At 44.9% G+C, this 17,427-nt stretch overlaps 1 pseudogene; it reads right to left on the reverse strand.

Moving 5' to 3' along the window:
- LOC109896073 (thioredoxin reductase 2, mitochondrial-like) overlaps positions 1–17,427 on the reverse strand; it is a 33,631-nt pseudogene that overhangs the window by 12,820 nt on the left and 3,384 nt on the right.

The following is a 17,427-nucleotide window of genomic DNA, read 5'->3' on the forward strand; positions in this document are numbered from 1 at the left end:
ATGACAGGCAGGCCTGATAGGACCACACTGAACAAAGACTATTGTGGCACACAGAGGAAATCTCAAGACCAACCAGCTAATTAGCCACAACAAGCTTTCTGGCACGACTTGAAATGAGACCAACTACTGTACATGGTGGTTTAGCAAATCAATCAAGTGAACAAAGACAAGAGAAGGAAGTCAGAAAGAATGACTTTTTGGGAAATAGATTATTTTGTCTAGAAAAAGGGGTTTCTGAGAAGGCATTATGTTCAAAGGCCTAAAATGAGAATAAGAGATGATTGAATGAGATTCTGTACTTTGCCTCAGATATACTTTTCTGTTTGTCAGAGTGTGGGGAGACTCCGAGGCTTCACATCTTGGCACTTCAGTTCCCATGGAGGCATATACCAACCCCTGACACCCTCACACAGTCTTCAACCTCTTTCTGTGTCCCTCAAAATTTGAGAAAGAAAAGGTGTTGGGGACAACAGACATATACGTAGGAGAGAAAAGTAACATGGTACACCTAGAGGAAATAGGCTGTTTCCGTATCTGTGCTATTGGCCAATTGGTCTAGGTGCGGCCCTGAGGACGGTCAGGCTGTGGAAGCTGTGCATGGAGAAGGATGTAGCCTAGCTATAGCTAGAGGACTGGAACAGGCAGTCCCACCAACAGCCACGAATCCCTCCCTCAGAGAAGCTCACTGTCTGAGTCCTGATTCTCCACCCTTTCCCTAAAGTTTGCACTTGCACACTTCCCATCAGTTGATTTAAAAGCATGAATTAATGCAAGTGTAATCATTGGTTAAAGGGAGTCTCCACTCGGGATGCACGATATATTGGTGAACATATCAGAATTGGACGATATTAGCTAAAAAATGCCAACATCGGTATCGGCCAGATGTCTAGTTTAACGGCGATATGCAAAACCGATGTCAAAGCTGATGTGCATACCTATATAAACGTAGGTACATGTTGTAATGAAGCCACGTAAAACTTTGCACTACACGTGCAACACAGCATTCCTAACCAAGCCCACAATGTCTGCTGTGTGGATCGAGCAATCAATATTTCTGCGAGACAACTCAAAGGCGAAATCCATTAACACCAAGACAATGGAATTCGTTGCCCTTGACAATCAACTCTGTCGTGGGTGATGTTGGCTTGCGCCATATGGTCGAGCACCGGTACACGTTGCCCTACCGGAGTTACACAGTATTAGTATCACTGTTATTAGCTTCACGACATGCTATGGAACGCCATTTGGGTCTTTGCATGTAAAAAAAGATATGTCAAACACTATTTGACGCGTTAAATAAGCTTTTAATTTGACACGTCAAATAACACAGTTCTATTATAGAATGTTGTGTGTTCTGAATTTGCAAGCCAAGCGCCACCACTACTGTCAGTAGCACTGTCAAAGCTGTACAAAAAAGTCTGCAAACTCCGGCCACGAACGATGGGTTTACAATACAGCGTAGGGAATAAAGCATAATTTGTTCGACCGCAACTTCTGGGGTAGCTAGCTAGCTTTAACTTCGTACCTAGCTAGCACCAATACAACCAGCCTGAAAACAATTACCAGTAGAAACTGCAGTCATTTTCATTATTCTTAGCAATAATTTAGGAATCCTTGTGAGTAAGTATTAGCTAGGTAAACTTGAGTTCATGAAAATAAATAGCTAGCCAGCTGCTTAACCCTGTTGCCCAAAGCTAACATTATAAGCAGCCAGCTAGCTTCAGCTGGCTAGCGAGGCTCGACCAGACCGGGATGTGTTGTGAAGCTAGGCACAATAAGGATTAGGCACAATAGTGGACTTTGTGGTTTGCCTTCAAAATAAAAGTACCTCTGACAATGATGCAGGAGGTTACAATTGGTGGAATCATGCCATATTTAGACTAGATAATGTTAAACAAGGTTGGAATATAAAGCAATAAAATTGGGTATCAGTCTACTCGGTGACACCCACAGAACACGATTGTAGAGTTTAGGCAAATATTAGCGCTGTAGCTCTTATGGCGAGGCTGTGACTGTGAAATCACCTCCCCAGTCAGCCTATTGTGTGTATTGACATTCATATTGCACTGTACAGCTTTACCTAAGGATTGGTGGTCAATGAAATGGGGTACCAGTCTACTAAATACCACAATATATTTTCCCAACGTCCTCCTCAGAGTTATCAGACTCCAAAACATCCACGCAATATTGTTTTTTCTCTGGAATAGTGTTCAATACACATAGGTTGACAATAGTGGCTCAATTCACAGTTGTCTCAGAGTCACGCAACAAGAGCTACGACACTAATGATGTCTGGGTGTCACTGAGTAAACTGATACCCCATGTCATTGATCCACAATCCATTGGTAAGGCTGTACAGTGAAATAAGTATGCCCCCATTGCAATTCTAAAGTAGAATACATCCAGTGTGATTTCAACAGATTGCTAAATGTATTTATTTTTGTTGATTTTATATAACATTCCAGCCTCGTTTTTTAAGATCTATTCAATTATGGCATAATTCTACTATTTGTATCACTGTCAATGACATACTTTTATTTTAAAGGCTAACTGCAAAGTCCACTATTGTTGCTAATCCTTATTGTGGCTAGCTTCACATTGATGGGTCCGACCACCATAAATCAAATAAGAACTGTGTTATAAATTATGGTTATTTTAGATGACGATACCTAGATATATAGCTAGCTAACTATAGCTACTGAAACAGATTGTCGTTTTGCTATGTTTTGGGGGAAGAACATTGTTTGCATCCATGAGCTAGCTAGCTTTCTTTTCTGACCAGCACTGTAGGTGCGCGAGACAACTTCACCAGCACCATAGCATGCGTATCGATGAATAGTTGTGAAATACGAGTGAAAGTGTAATCAATGTGCAATAACTACGTAAACATTTTTATGAACGAGTGAAATTATTGTGATGTGCAGTCATATTCAGGTCCTGATTGGTCAACAAGCTAATTTGACACGTCAAATAGTGTTATTTGACATGCAAAGACCCAAACGGCGTTCCATAGTATGAGAATCCTGGTTGAGAATGAAACGACTGAACAAAAGAACAAGGAAACTGCAAGTAAGTGAAAGAAATAGGTTTTGATTATGTTTTACTGGTAATGGGGACACACGTAAATGCCAACAAAATAACGTTTTGGTCAGTGTGGTGTGTGTGTGTGTGTGTGTAACCTTTATTTAACTAGGCAAGTCAGTTAACAACGCGGGGCCAATTGTGCGCTGCCCTATGGGACTCCCAATCACAGCCGGATGTGATTCAGCCTGGATTCGAACCAGGGACTGTAGTGACGCCTCTTGCACTGAAATGCAGTGCCTTAAACCGCTGCGTCCATGTTTTTGTGTGTTAACTGTACTAGAATGCTTAAGGCCGCAAACTTTTTAAATATCAGTATCGTTTTTTTGGCAAGGAAAATATCGGATATCGGCTAAAAATGTAATTGGTGCATCACTAGTTTCCACCATTGTTAAATCCATGATGGGAAGAATGCAAGTGCACACTGAGAAAAGGGTGGAGAGTCATGACATACCCACGGTCTTTTATAGCTCCACTGAGGAGGGCACAGACCCAGTCTGACCTGTAGTGTAAAGGGCACATTGGGGAAGTGGAGAGAGGCCCACTCATAACTCCCACAGTCAGACAGCCACACTTCAAAGGAGAGGATGTACTCACTGACCTGCATGAGCACACCAGGGTAAAGCCCACAGACTGTAGCCTACACTGTAAGGTAGTAATGTAGGGTTGTAATCAGACGTTTAAAAAAAAAAAGGTAATATTTCTATTAGAACCAATAATAATAATTGTCATATTCATGTTGACAAAGCGACTGACTCAAAGGCCATTGAATGTATGAATCTTTTGAGCTCTATGGACTTTATCCAACATGTTACTGGGCCCACCCATAACCGTGGCTATACCCTGGACCTGGTTATTACCAAGTGTCTTCCTATTGACATGTCCTCTATTGTTGATGTTACTTTATCGGATCACCACTGTGTATTTTTTACTACCTTGTTGCCCATAGCACAGGGTAATACTGAATGCATTATTAAGAAACACAATCTTACCTCTGAAGTTGCTACAGATTTTGAATTTTTTTATTTTACCTTTATTTTACTAGGCAAGTCAGTTAAGAACAAATTCTTATTTTCAATGACGACCTAGGAATAGTGGGTTAACTGCCTGTTCAGGGGCAGAATGACATATTTTGTACCTTGTCAGCTCGGGGATTTGAACTTGCAACCTTTCGGTTACTAGTCCACTAGTCCAATGCTCTAACCACTAGGCTACATCCTGCCGCCCCATTTTAATGAGGGTATGAACAATACTCCGCCACCTATTCTGTCTTCTTCTTATGATTTAGTTGATAGCTTTAATAGCAAATTAAAGGCAACCACTGATGCCATAGATCCAGTAAAGTTGAAAAAGAATCAAAACAGAGAGAACCTTGGATGAGTGAGGAAACTAATCAATTACAGAGAAATTGCAGAAAGGCAGAGCAGAAGTGGAGTCGTTGCAGGTCGATTATGATATTCTGAGAGAGTAACTTGGGATATATAACAAGGCAATTAGAAAAGCCAGACGGGCAAATTTCTAACTTCATCACTATTAAATTTCTAAATTCTAACTTCATCACTCTTAAATCAAAAATAATTTGAGCGCTCTTCTCGACCATTGATTGCATGATAAATCCTACCCCCGCAAACCTGTGAACTTTCCTCCACATCTAAATGTGATAAGTTTTTGTCATATTTCAGAGATAAGAACTACATTTTCTTAACTGTTTTTAATTCCAAATCTGAAAAACTGCAAGATATTGTTAATCACTCCCTGTTCACAGGCACTTTCCCCTCTGCACTAAAAACTTATGGTGAAACACATTCTGAAGAAAGGTCATCTAGATTATTCAACTCCTAGCAATTTTCAGCCACTCTAACCTTCCATTCCTAAGCTGAATTCTGGAGAAAAAAATGGTGTTCAAACCGTTAAATAAGTTAAGTGCCAACTGTATTTTAGAAAAATTCCAATCTGGTTTTCGTGCCCACCACAGCACAGAGACAGCCTTAGTTAAAGTGGTAAATTATCTTAGAGCCAACACAGATACCAAACAGCTCTCTGTCCTTGTACTCTTAGATTTAAGTGCTGCATTATTGACCATGATTTCCATATGGACAGACTGAAGAGGTGGGTTGGCCTCTTCGGTCCACTTCTACATTGGTTTAGGGCCTATTTAACCGGTCAAGAGAGTTTGTCGCTCTTGGTGAACTTAACTCAGAGCAAATACATATCACATGTGGCGTTTCACAAGGTTTGATTTTGCGTCCGGTACTGTTCAGTTTATATACACTGCTCAATAAAATAAAGGGAACACTTAAACAACACAATGTAACTCCAAGTCAATCACACTTCTGTGAAATCAAACTGTCCACTTAGGAAGCAACTGATTGACAATAAATTTCACATGCTGTTGTGCAAATGCAATAGACAACAGGTGGAAATTATAGGCAATTAGCAAGACACCCCCAATTAAGGAGTGGTTCTGCAGGTGGTGACGACAGACCACTTCTCAGTTCCTATGCTTCCTGGCTGATGTTTTGGTCACTTTTGAATGCTGGCGGTGCTTTCACTCTAGTGGTAGCATGAGACGGAGTCTACAACCCACACAAGTGGCTCAGGTAGTGCAGCTCATCCAGGATGGCACATCAATGCGAGCTGTGGCAAGAAGGTTTGCTGTGTCTGTCAGCGTAGTGTCCAGAGCATGGAGGCGCTACCAGGAGACAGGCCAGTACATCAGGAGACGTGGAGGAGGCAGTAGGAGGGCAACAACCCAGCAGCAGGACCGCTACCTCCGCCTTTGTGCAAGGAGGAGCACCGCCAGAGCCCTGCAAAATTACCCCCAGCAGATCACAAATGTGCATGTGTCTGCTTAAACGGTCAGAAACAGACTCCATGAGGGTGGCATGAGGGCCCAACGTCCACAGGTGGGGGTTGTGATTACAGCCCAACACCGTGCAGGACGTTTGGCATTTGCAAGAGAACACCAAGATTGTCAAATTCGCCACTGGCGCCCTGTACTCTTCACAGATGAAAGCAGGTTCACACTGAGCACATGTGACAGAGTCTGGAGACGCCGTGGAGAACATTCTGCTGCCTGCAACACCCTCCAATATGACCGGTTTGGCGGTGGGTCAGTCATGGTGTGGGGTGGCATTTCTTTGGGGGGCCGCACAGCCCCCCATTTGCTCGCTAGAGGTAGCCTGACTGCCATATTTGGTACCGAGATGAGATCCTCAGACCCCTTGTGAGACCATATGCTTGTGCGGTTGGCCCTGGGTTCCTCCTAATGCAAGACAATGCTAGACCTCATGTGGCTGGAGTGTGTCAGCAGTTCCTGCAAGAGGAAGGCATTGATGCTATGGACTGGCCGCCCGTTCCCCAGACCTGAATCCAATTGAGCACATCTGGGACATCATGTCTCGCTCCATCCACCACAGACTGTCCAGGAGTTGGCGGATGCTTTAGTTCAGGTCTGGGAGGAGATCCCTCAGGAGACCATCCGCCACCTCATCAGGGGCATGCCCAGGCGTTGTAGGGGGGGGTGGTCATCCAGGCACGTGGAGGCCACACACACTACTGAGCCTCATTTTGACTTGTTTTAAGGACGTTACATCAAAGTTGGATCAGCCTGTAGTGTTCCCTTTATTTTTATGAGCAATGTATGTTACCCTCTGGCAAAGTTATCAGAAAGCAGAGCATTGATGTTCACTGCTATGCAGATGATACACAGCTTTACATGTCACCAGAGAATTTTAGGTTCACTCATCATTTATTAGACTATATCAGTGGTGCAAATACTTGGATGGCTCACAACTTCCTCCAGCTAAATCAAGACAAGACTGAGGTACTCATTGTTGGAGCCAAAGCACAGAGGAAATCTAGGCTGCACATTTTACATGACGGGCAATAAAGATAAAAACCAAGGTGTTATTTTAGATTCTGAGCAAAATTTAAAATCACACAGGGATGTGACCAAAATAGCTTTTTACTACCTGAGGAACACTACCAAGGTGCAGGCATCTCTCTCGGGCTGATACAGAGAGACTACCCACGTTTTTATTACAAGCAGGCTTGACTACTGTAATGCTCTCCTGTCTGGTCTTCCCAAGAAAGCCATTGGTCAACTGCAAAACATACAGAATGCTGCAGCGTGGGTACTGACCAAGACCAGACATTACACCGGTTTTAAGGTCTCTCCACTGGCTGCCTGTTAGTTTTAGAATTCATTTAAAGACTTTTCTATTGGTTTTTAAATCAATGAACGAATGTGCACCCCAATACATGTCAGACATGCTTTTAAGTTATGTACCCAATAGGTCACTCAGGTCCTGTAGCACGTGTCTTTTTCACTATCCCAAAGCCGAGGACCAAGAGGCAGCCTTTAATTATTATAACCCAAGCCTCTGGAATAGCCTTCCAGAAAACATGAGGGGGGCTGAAACTGTTGACATATTTAAACAAAGATCTTAAAACATCTGTTTAGCTTTGCTTTTCCATAGTTAGTTGTTCAGTTTGTGTTATTCTTTAGTTTTTTTTAGCTCATGTTTGTTGTGCAGAAGATATTTCAGCTTTTATTTCTATGAAGCACATTGCGTTGCATTCCATGTCTGAAATGTGCTGTATAAATAAAGCTTGATTTGATTACATAATTTTGGTGGGTGCTTATGTTTCTCCTATTGGAAATGTGTTTTTTTGCATATCCCAACTCTTCCTGGGACGCCCTCGGAGAAAGGGAGCCCGGCCATGGTCTGCCATTACAGTCGGCAACCCTAGAGCAGTTAGGGTTAAGGCCATGGTCTGCCATTACAGTCGGCAACCCTAGAGCAGTTAGGGTTAAGGCCATGGTCTGCCATTACAGTCGGCAACCCTAGAGCAGTTAGGGTTAAGGCCATGGTCTGCCATTACAGTCGGCAACCCTAGAGCAGTTAGGGTTAAGGCCATGGTCTGCCATTACAGTCGGCAACCCTAGAGCAGTTAGGGTTAAGGCCATGGTCTGCCATTACAGTCGGCAACCCTAGAGCAGTTAGGGTTAAGGCCATGGTCTGCCACTACAGTCGGCAACCCTAGAGCAGTTAGGCTTAAGGCCATGGTTTGCCATTGCTGTCAGCAACCCTGGAGCAATTCGGGTTAAGTGCCTTTCTCAAGTGCACATGGAAACATTTTTCACCTTGTCGACTCAGGATTAAAACTCGCGACCTTTGGCCCAATAGCTCTAATCGTTAGGCTACCTGCCGCCCAGAGTAGACACAGTGGGTCATCCTTTACCCCTACTGGGTCATGCTTTACCCCCTACTGGGTGAGAGTGCAGAGGAAGATGTCCATCCACCAAAATATAACTCTATAACAAATATTATTATTGCTGCCAATTTCCCAATCCCAGTGAGTCTCAAGGTCTTGGTATTTTGACTGCAGTCGACAGACTGGACACTGTGCCTTGACCTCCACATTGTTTGAACCTGGGCTCTCTGAGAGCTGCAACCTGCCAGGGTGGGAAAAACGTAATCTCTCCCAAAAGATCACCCACATCCTGGTCCACATGTCACATGCTCCCTGTCACACGCACAGGCAGAGAGAGATGCCCTGGCCTGTCCTGGCTGGTACTGTACAGTCACACACTGCGGAGGGGTGTAGTCAGGCTTTCGGAAACGCGTCATCTTTGGGACCATCTCAACACAAATAAACGTCTGCCGGGCAGCCAGGCGGAAGTTCCCTCCATTGTGTTGGTTGGCGGAATGAGAGAAATTACATGGTGTGATAAAGAGAGAAAAGGACTAGGGAAAGAGGTCTGGTGTGGGTACAGAGCCGCAGACAGACAGGGCCAGCCGTGCAGTGACAGATGCTGCAGGAGGTAGAGTTGGGTGGCGTGGCAGGCTGGTTTCCGCAGGGCTGGTACGACGGGCAGGAAAGCCCAGAGCAGAGCGAGAGAACAAAGGAGGGAATGCAGTGACCCGTGCCTGGTTGCATCCTGCCCCCGCCCCAGCCAGGCCCAGGACCCGGACCCAGCACTCGGCTGGGTGATTAACACTTCCCCTGGTGACTCCATCATTCACCCTTTATTACCTTGTTTTTAGGCTTGATACACCGTCTGCTGACACTGCACTCTTTTGTAGATGACAATAAAACAAATGTCTGGAAAGGGAAGGGGGACTAGTGGTTTAACCAATACGTCTTTGCAAAGCTTATTGTATGTTATGTGGCATACTCAACACACGTGATTGCAGCTACTACTAAAATAGTAGTGATTTCTTCCAAACATTAGGGCATTACTGTACTAATTTGTGGGACAATTCTCTTCCTTCCCCGACACACTCATCTACGGCCCACAGCACAGAGTCAAAGGTGTCCTGTATGTTTGTCTGTCCAAGTCACCTGCAGCGCCCCAGAGGACAGCTTGTCCGGTCTCTTGGGGACACTCCTCCGGGAGAACTTGGTGCCATAGGCCTCCATGTAGTCAGTCACCAGCCCTGCCATTTGCTGCAGCACACACAAGACAAGAGGGGAGAAATTCAGGTTTTTGACTTGGGAAAACTATTATTCCAAACTTAACTTGTACAAGAAAAGTCACAATATCACCAGTACACAATGAATCAATGGGCTCCTGAGTGGCGGAGCGGGCTAAGGTGCCGCATCTCAGTGCTAGAGGCGTCACTACAGTCCCTAGTTCGATTCCAGGCTGTATCACAACCGGACGAGATTGGGAGGCCAATAGGGAGGCGCACAATTGGCCCAGCGTCGTCCGGGTTTGGCCGGCATTGTAAATAAGAATGTGTTGTTAACTGACTTGCCTAGTTAAATAAAAGGTTAAATAAAATAAAAAATAAAAAATCTATATCAATTTGTAAATGAGTAGTGAGAGATTCTACGATCTCTGAAATATATTTAAAAGCTACAAAACATTTGAGTTACAGTATAAACACGATACAGTATAGAGATAAGAAATTAATTAAAATAGTGTCAAATCAATTTTTAAAAGTGTACTATTCAAACTTCGGGGGTTCTATTACTCAAAAAGGGGTGGCGGAGTTGGTAGGGCTAGTCTCTGTGTGCGTGTGTGGGCCAGGTGAATCACACCTCTAATCCAGCCCTGAGCTCCACTCACTACTAGCGTTCAGGCTAATCCCTGCGGATGGGGTGTGCCGTGTTCATGGCTCAGTCCACATCACTCCGCTGAGTGACGCCCATCACCCGCATGGAGGCCCGGGCCTCTCTTGCTTTCCCATCCTCTACCTATCCATGGCTCTCCACACTGGCCCAGGCCCTGGCAGGTGAGGGTGCCTGGGGCACACACACAAGCCCAGCCATACCCCACACTCATGCTAGCGCTAACTGCTAAGAGCGTCAGTACCCCGATCCTCCTGTCCACCTAATGCAAAGCTGCACTTAGTGCACATTGTGAGGTGGCTTAGGGAGGGATTAGGCCAGGAGCTTTAGGCTGATTCCACACTCTCATCTCCTTTCCCTGGCTGCTTGGTTATATTGTATTTCAGAGAGACTCTGGGATTGTTCTGTTATCCCTCATCCGGATGGTGGTGTCTGAAAGCATTGGTGGAGGCACAAACTCACAAGTGCGTCTCAAAAACACTGCATCCAGATGTGAAAGACAGGGGGGGGAGCTGATTGTGTAACTAAAAACTACAGAGGGATAAATTCCAGTGGGAAAGACATACTTTACTGTACTGATATCTGCCCAGTAAATGTTGCCCACTCCCCTGGAGGACGGGAAGTACTAGGAGCAGCCTTTCAAACAACAAAGATAACACAATCAAACTCAGGGCTTCCATAGGCTACATCCTGATCCAAAGCCACTTCAATGACTGTTGGAGTATGTCTGACTGTGATAGCTAAGAATTTGCCACAAGCTCGCTCTCTCACTCTAATAACCTTGGGCCAACCTTCAGCAGTCCAGACAAGAGATAAGTCAATCTGTTCTCCTTCGGTGTCTCCTATGTTCGCCACAATAACAGTGCTCTTTCACAAGTGTTCCTTAGAGGGGAGAGTTCTACAGGCAGCGGACTTTATCTGAATTCAAAAGGAAAGATATAGGATGAGAACTCAACTCCCTAACATGGTTGTGACTACAGAGAGAAAAGATTGTGTGTTACAATTGTCTCACTGTCTCCTTTTGATGTTGCATCTTTTCATCCCAGGCTCATTTCCTCAGCTATTCTCTAGAGCAGATATTCCCAAACTGGGATACGCGCAATGCCATCGGGGGTGCGCCAAATAAAATTGTGATTCACATTAAAAATATATATATATAAAAAAAATTCCCCTTGGCTTCACATTTTCAAACTCTCTCAAAAATTGTTTTATAATATAAAGTACATTTATATTTTCCAACGGGGTGGTGTTTTTTGCTCGCCTGAGTAGCCTTGTTTCACTGCCGGTAATAAAATTAAACCATCTAGTGTTCAGCAAAATAACAACACAATGTCAAATACAGGTAGCCAGGTCAAATAATGAACATCCAATCATATTAATTGTTACTCTCTCACGGGAATTCTACTAACGGTCCGTATGTAGCTGCTACAAATTCCGTTTGCGCGAAAATGGATAAAAGGGTTAAAAGAAACTAAGGCCCGCGTCCAGAGAGACATACCAGCTCTACAGATAGTACTGCTACTACCAGCAGTACTACACCTGCACCTGTCGACGACACAAGTTGTTCTGCTTCCATGAGCACATCCAATGCTAGCATCAGTAATTCTACATTTGTTGTTAGTCCAGCTAGCATGGACACTGACAGTTGTGAATCCGATACAGCCGAAGAGCTACTGCCCCCTTACCTGGGAAAGCACTGAACAACAGACCGGAACGTTGGACCATCAAAGAGGCGCAAATATGATGAGAACTACATTGATTTGGGGTTCACTTACAGTGGGGGGAAAAAGTATTGTCAGCCACCAATTGTGCAAGTTCTCCCACTTAAAAAGATGAGAGAGGCCTGTAATTTTCATCATAGGTACACTTTAACTATGACAGACAAAATTAGAAAAAAAATATTTGCAAATAAATTCATTAAAAATCCTACAATGTGATTTTCTGGATTTGTTTTTCTCATTTTGTCTGTCATAGTTGAAGTGTACCTATGATAAATTACAGGCCTCTCTCATCTTTTTAAGTGGGAGAACTTGCACAATTGGTGGCTGACTAAATACTTTTTTGCCCCACTGTATATTGGGAGTAGTGCCTTTCCTCAGCCACTGTGTTATATGTGCAAAAGTACTCTCATATAACTCGATGAAACCATCACTCTTGCGCAGACATTTAGAAACAAAACATGCTCATTTGAAAAATAAGTCACAGGAGGGCTTTTTTTAGCGAGAAGTAAGACAACATTAATAACAAGGTGCTACAAGCGTCTTATATTGTGAGTGTAACAGTATAACTTTAGACCGTCCCCTCGCCCATACCCGGGCGCGAACCAGGGACCCTCAGCACACATCAACAGTCACCCACGAGGCATCGTTACCCATCGCTCCACAAAAGCCGCGGCCCTTGCAGAGCAGGGGGAACTTCTACTTCAAGGTCTCAGAGCAAGTGACGTCACCGATTGAAACGTTATTTAGCGCGAACACCGCTAACTAGCTAGCCATTTCACATCCGTTACATGAGCTACCGAGTGGCTAGGACAGCCAAGTCAAATACTATTGTGGAGGACTTAATTCTTCCTGCTGCCACGGATATGGTTGGGACAATGCTGGGGGAAAAGGCCAAAACAACTATACAGACAATGCCTTCATCAAACAACACGGCTTCACAACACATCAGTGACATGGCAGGAGATGTTTGGAAACAATTACTGCTTTGCATACAAACTAGTGAATTATATGCGTTACAGCTGCCCTCTGGAGAGCCTTACGGTTGTAGGCGGAGCAGTTGCCATACCAGGCGGTGATACAGCCCGACAGGATGCTCTCGATTGTGCATCTGTAGAAGTTTGTGAGTGCTTTTGGTGACAAGCCGAATTTCTTCAGCCTCCTGAGGTTGAAGAGGCGCTGCTGCGCCTTCTTCACGATGCTATCTGTGTGGGTGGACCAATTCAGTTTGTCTGTGATGTGTACGCCGAGGAACTTAAAACTTACTACCCTCTCCACTACTGTTCCATCGATGTGGATAGGGGGGTGTTCCCTCTGCTGTTTCCTGAAGTCCACAGTCATCTCCTTAGTTTTGTTGACGTTGAGTGTGAGGTTATTTTCCTGACACCACACTCCGAGGGCCCTCACCTCCTCCCTGTAGGCCGTCTCGTCGTTGTTGGTAATCAAGCCTACCACTGTTGTGTCGTCCGCAAACTTGATGATTGAGTTGGAGGCGTGCGTGGCCACGCAGTCGTGGGTGAACAGGGAGTACAGGAGAGGGCTCAGAACGCACCCTTGTGGGGCCCCAGTGTTGAGGATCAGCGGGGTGGAGATGTTGTTTCCTACCCTCACCACCTGGGGGCGGCCCGTCAGGAAGTCCAGTACCCAGTTGCACAGGGCGGGGTCGAGACCCAGGGTCTCGAGCTTGATGACGAGCTTGGAGGGCACTATGGTGTTAAATGCCGAGCTGTAGTCGATGAACAGCATTCTCACATAGGTATTCCTCTTGTCCAGATGGGTTAGGGCAGTGTGCAGTGTGTTTGAGATTGCATCGTCTGTGGACCTATTTGGGCGGTAAGCAAATTGGAGTGGGTCTAGGGTGTCAGGTAGGGTGGAGGTGATATGGTCCTTGACTAGTCTCTCAAAGCACTTCATGATGACGGAAGTGAGTGCTACGGGGCGGTAGTCGTTTAGCTCAGTAACCTTAGCTTTCTTGGGAACAGGAACAATGGTGGCCCTCTTGAAGCATGTGGGAACAACAGACTGGGATAGGGATTGATTGAATATGTCCGTAAACACACCAGCCAGCTGGTCTGCGTATGCTCTGAGGGCGCGGCTGGGGATGCCGTCTGGGCCTGCAGCCTTGCGAGGGTTGACACGTTTAAATGTTTTCCTCACGTCAGCTGCAGGAGAGTCCGCATGTTTTAGTTGTGGGCCGTGTCAGTGGCACTGTATTGTCCTCAAAGCGGGCAAAAAAGTTATTTAGTCTGCTTGGGAGCAAGACATCCTGGTCCGTGACGGGGCTGTTATTCTTTTGGTAATCCGTGATTGACTGTATGTAGACCCTGCCACATACCTCTTGTGTCTGAGCCGTTGAATTGAGATTCTACTTTGTCACTATACTGACGCTTAGCTTGTTTGATTGCCTTGCGGAGGGAATAGTTACACTGTTTGTATTGGGTCATGTTTCCAGTCACCTTGCCCTGATTAAAAGCAGTGGTTCGCTCACGCCTTCAGTTTCACACGAATGCTGCCATCAATCCACGGTTTCTGGTTTGGGAATGTTTTAATCGTTGCTATGGGAACGACATCTTCTACGCATGTTCTAATGAACTCGCTCACCGAATCAGCGTATTCATCAATGTTGTTGTCTGGCGCAATACGGAACATATCCCAGTCCACGTGATGGAAGCAGTCTTGGAGTGTGGAATCAGATTGGTCGGACCAGCGTTGAACAGACCTCAGCGCGGGGAGCTTCTTGTTTTAGTTTCTGTCTGTAGGCAGGGATCAACAAAATGGAGTCGTGGTCAGCTTTTCCGAAAGGAGAGCGGGGCAGGGCCTTATATGCGTCGCGGAAGTTGGAATAGCAATGATCCAAGGTTTTTCCAGCCCTGGTTGCGCAATCGATATGCTGATAAAATTTAGGGAGTCTTGTTTTCAGATTAGCCTTGTTAAAATCCCCAGCTACAATGAATTCAGCCTCCTGATATATGGATTCCAGTTTGCAAAGAGTCAAATAAAGTTCGTTCAGAGCCATCGATGTGTCTGCTTGGGGGGGAATATATACGGCTGTGATTATAATCGAAGAGAATTCCCTTGGTAGATAATGTGGTCGACATTTGATTGTGAGGAATTCTAAATCAGGTGAACAGAAGGACTTGAGTTCCTGTATGTTGTTGTGGCCACACCACGTCACGTTAACCATAAAGCATACGCCCCCGCCCCTCTTCTTACCAGAAAGATGTTTGTTTCTGTCGGCGTGATGCGTGGAGAAACCAGCTGGCTGCACCGTCTCCGATAGCGTCTCTCCAGTGAGCCATTCTTCCGTGAAGCAAAGAACGTTACAGTCTCTGATGTCCCTCTGGAATGCTACCCTTGCTCGGATTTCATCAACCTTGTTGTCAAGAGACTGGACATTGGCGAGGAGAATGCTAGGGAGTGGTGGTGCACGATGTGCCCGTCTCCGGAGTCCATTCATTTGTGTGCAAATGAACTCAAGGTTATGGACAATGTCAAATGTGATACAGCGAAGCACCTGAGTGAGCTGGGTGCGCAATTTATTTCCCGAAACGGATGACAAACAACTGCATTCGTTATCCTTTCATGCCATGCATCCAGTCCATTTACCGATATCTGAAAAAGTGTGTCATCAAATTGCAACAAGCGGTTCTGTGAAAATTGTATTTATATCAGAAGCCACTGCCAGATTTCTGGATTGGGCTGCGCTCAGAGTATCCTGCCTTAGTAAATCGCGCTGTTAAGACACTGATGCCCTTTGCAACCACGTACCTATGTGAGAGTGGATTCTCGGCCCTCACTAGCATGAAGACTAAACACAGGCACATACTAGTGTGTGGAAAACGATTTAAGACTGAGACTCTCTCCAATACAACCCAACATTACAGTTATATGCATCCTTTCAAGCACACCCTTCTCATTAACCTGTGGTCACAATTTACGATGAACAAATAAAGTTATATGCAAGATGGCTAAATAAAGAGCAAAATGATTGATTATTATTATTATTTGTGCCCTGGTCCTATAAGAGCTCTTTGTCACTTCCCACAAGCCGGGTTGTAACAGAAACTCACTCATTCTTATGTTTAATAAATGTATCGTATAGTGTGAGGGGTACGCAGCTGGAGGTTGAATGTTTGAAGGGGTACGGGACTATAACAAGTTTGAGAACCACTGATCTAGAGAATGAGAAAGTATAGCACATTTCAAGCCTGGTTCACTACCCTTTAGCACTGGAATTGATTTAAATAAATATAGAATTAAAAAGTTAAGGAAATGCAGTGCATTATATACTGCAATAAAAGTCAGCATAAAACTTCTTATACTCATGTCTACACTTCCCATCTATCGTGTTTGTGAGCGTGGCTGTGTACTCCGGTCCTTCTAAAGGCACCACTCACCTGGAGCCATCCACTACCTCCACCAGCTGATCAACCCAAACACCCTCTCAGACCCCACCTGCTGAGCTGAGAGCTCAGCTCCCTCCACAGAGCAAAGCAACTCCTCAACAACAGCTCCTCCTAGGCAGGGAGAGATAGGTCTGAGGAGAGCCACGGGAGGACCTGCTAATGCTAACCCCTAGTAGCCTGAGGGGCAGAGAGGACTACACTAACAGGCCCCTGCCTAACCACTCCACTACATCAAACAGTCCCACTCACAAAAGGTTTCCTGAATTGAAGCGCTCTTTCTGGGGCAACTCACTTGAAAGCTACATAAAAAGCTGTGAGCAAATATTTGCGAAAATTGCTTAGGAGACATGCTGAAAGAGGGAAGGACAGTGCAGGGAAAACATACATACAGAGACCACCACTGGCTGGCTTGTTGTGAAGATGAGTTCATATTGCCCTCTAGTGGTAGAATGTTAGAGCAGCAGCCTAGTTTGACAAGAAAAATAAAATTTCCCTGACTAAACTGGAGAGGGGTAACAAATAGGTTGTTGCGATAGAAAAATGACGGAAATCTATTGTAGATTATATTTATAATAGCAAGGATTATCAATGAGTAGGTGACTAAGATAACTCTTCACTGTTGGCACCATGTATAGTTAAATTACAGCCACACAAACAAACATTACACTCAACCTCCATTTTGTGCCAAGTGGAAATGGTGTGGAGAGACCAATTAGACAGGCGATGACAGGATTTAAATGGCTGGATTGGAGATGTGTGTGTGTGTGTGTCCCGCCTTTGCTGAACACACACACGCACAGCTAATCTGAGTCAGGAGTGAGTGACAGGAACATTTAAAACGTCCTAGATGGATCATTATGACAGAGTTGTCTGTGTACATGTCACAGCATTGTATGGTTTGTGTGTCTGTGTTTCACCACATGTACCATTCACATCTTGGCACCTCTTTCAGCCAGAAGATAACATCACTAGTGATGCCGTGCTGGATTGCTCCGTGGATATACAACACAGGAAGTAGAAACAACAGGTAAACACAACAAACACTGTTTTATTCATATTGTCAATACAGCTCCTGGCAAACGATTAGGAGGGGAAGGTTGGCTTTGTTCTTTGTTAGTCCGTTATCAACAGACCGTAAG

Source organism: Oncorhynchus kisutch, linkage group LG8 (genome assembly GCF_002021735.2).
Source record: "Oncorhynchus kisutch isolate 150728-3 linkage group LG8, Okis_V2, whole genome shotgun sequence".
Taxonomy (NCBI): domain Eukaryota; kingdom Metazoa; phylum Chordata; class Actinopteri; order Salmoniformes; family Salmonidae; genus Oncorhynchus; species Oncorhynchus kisutch.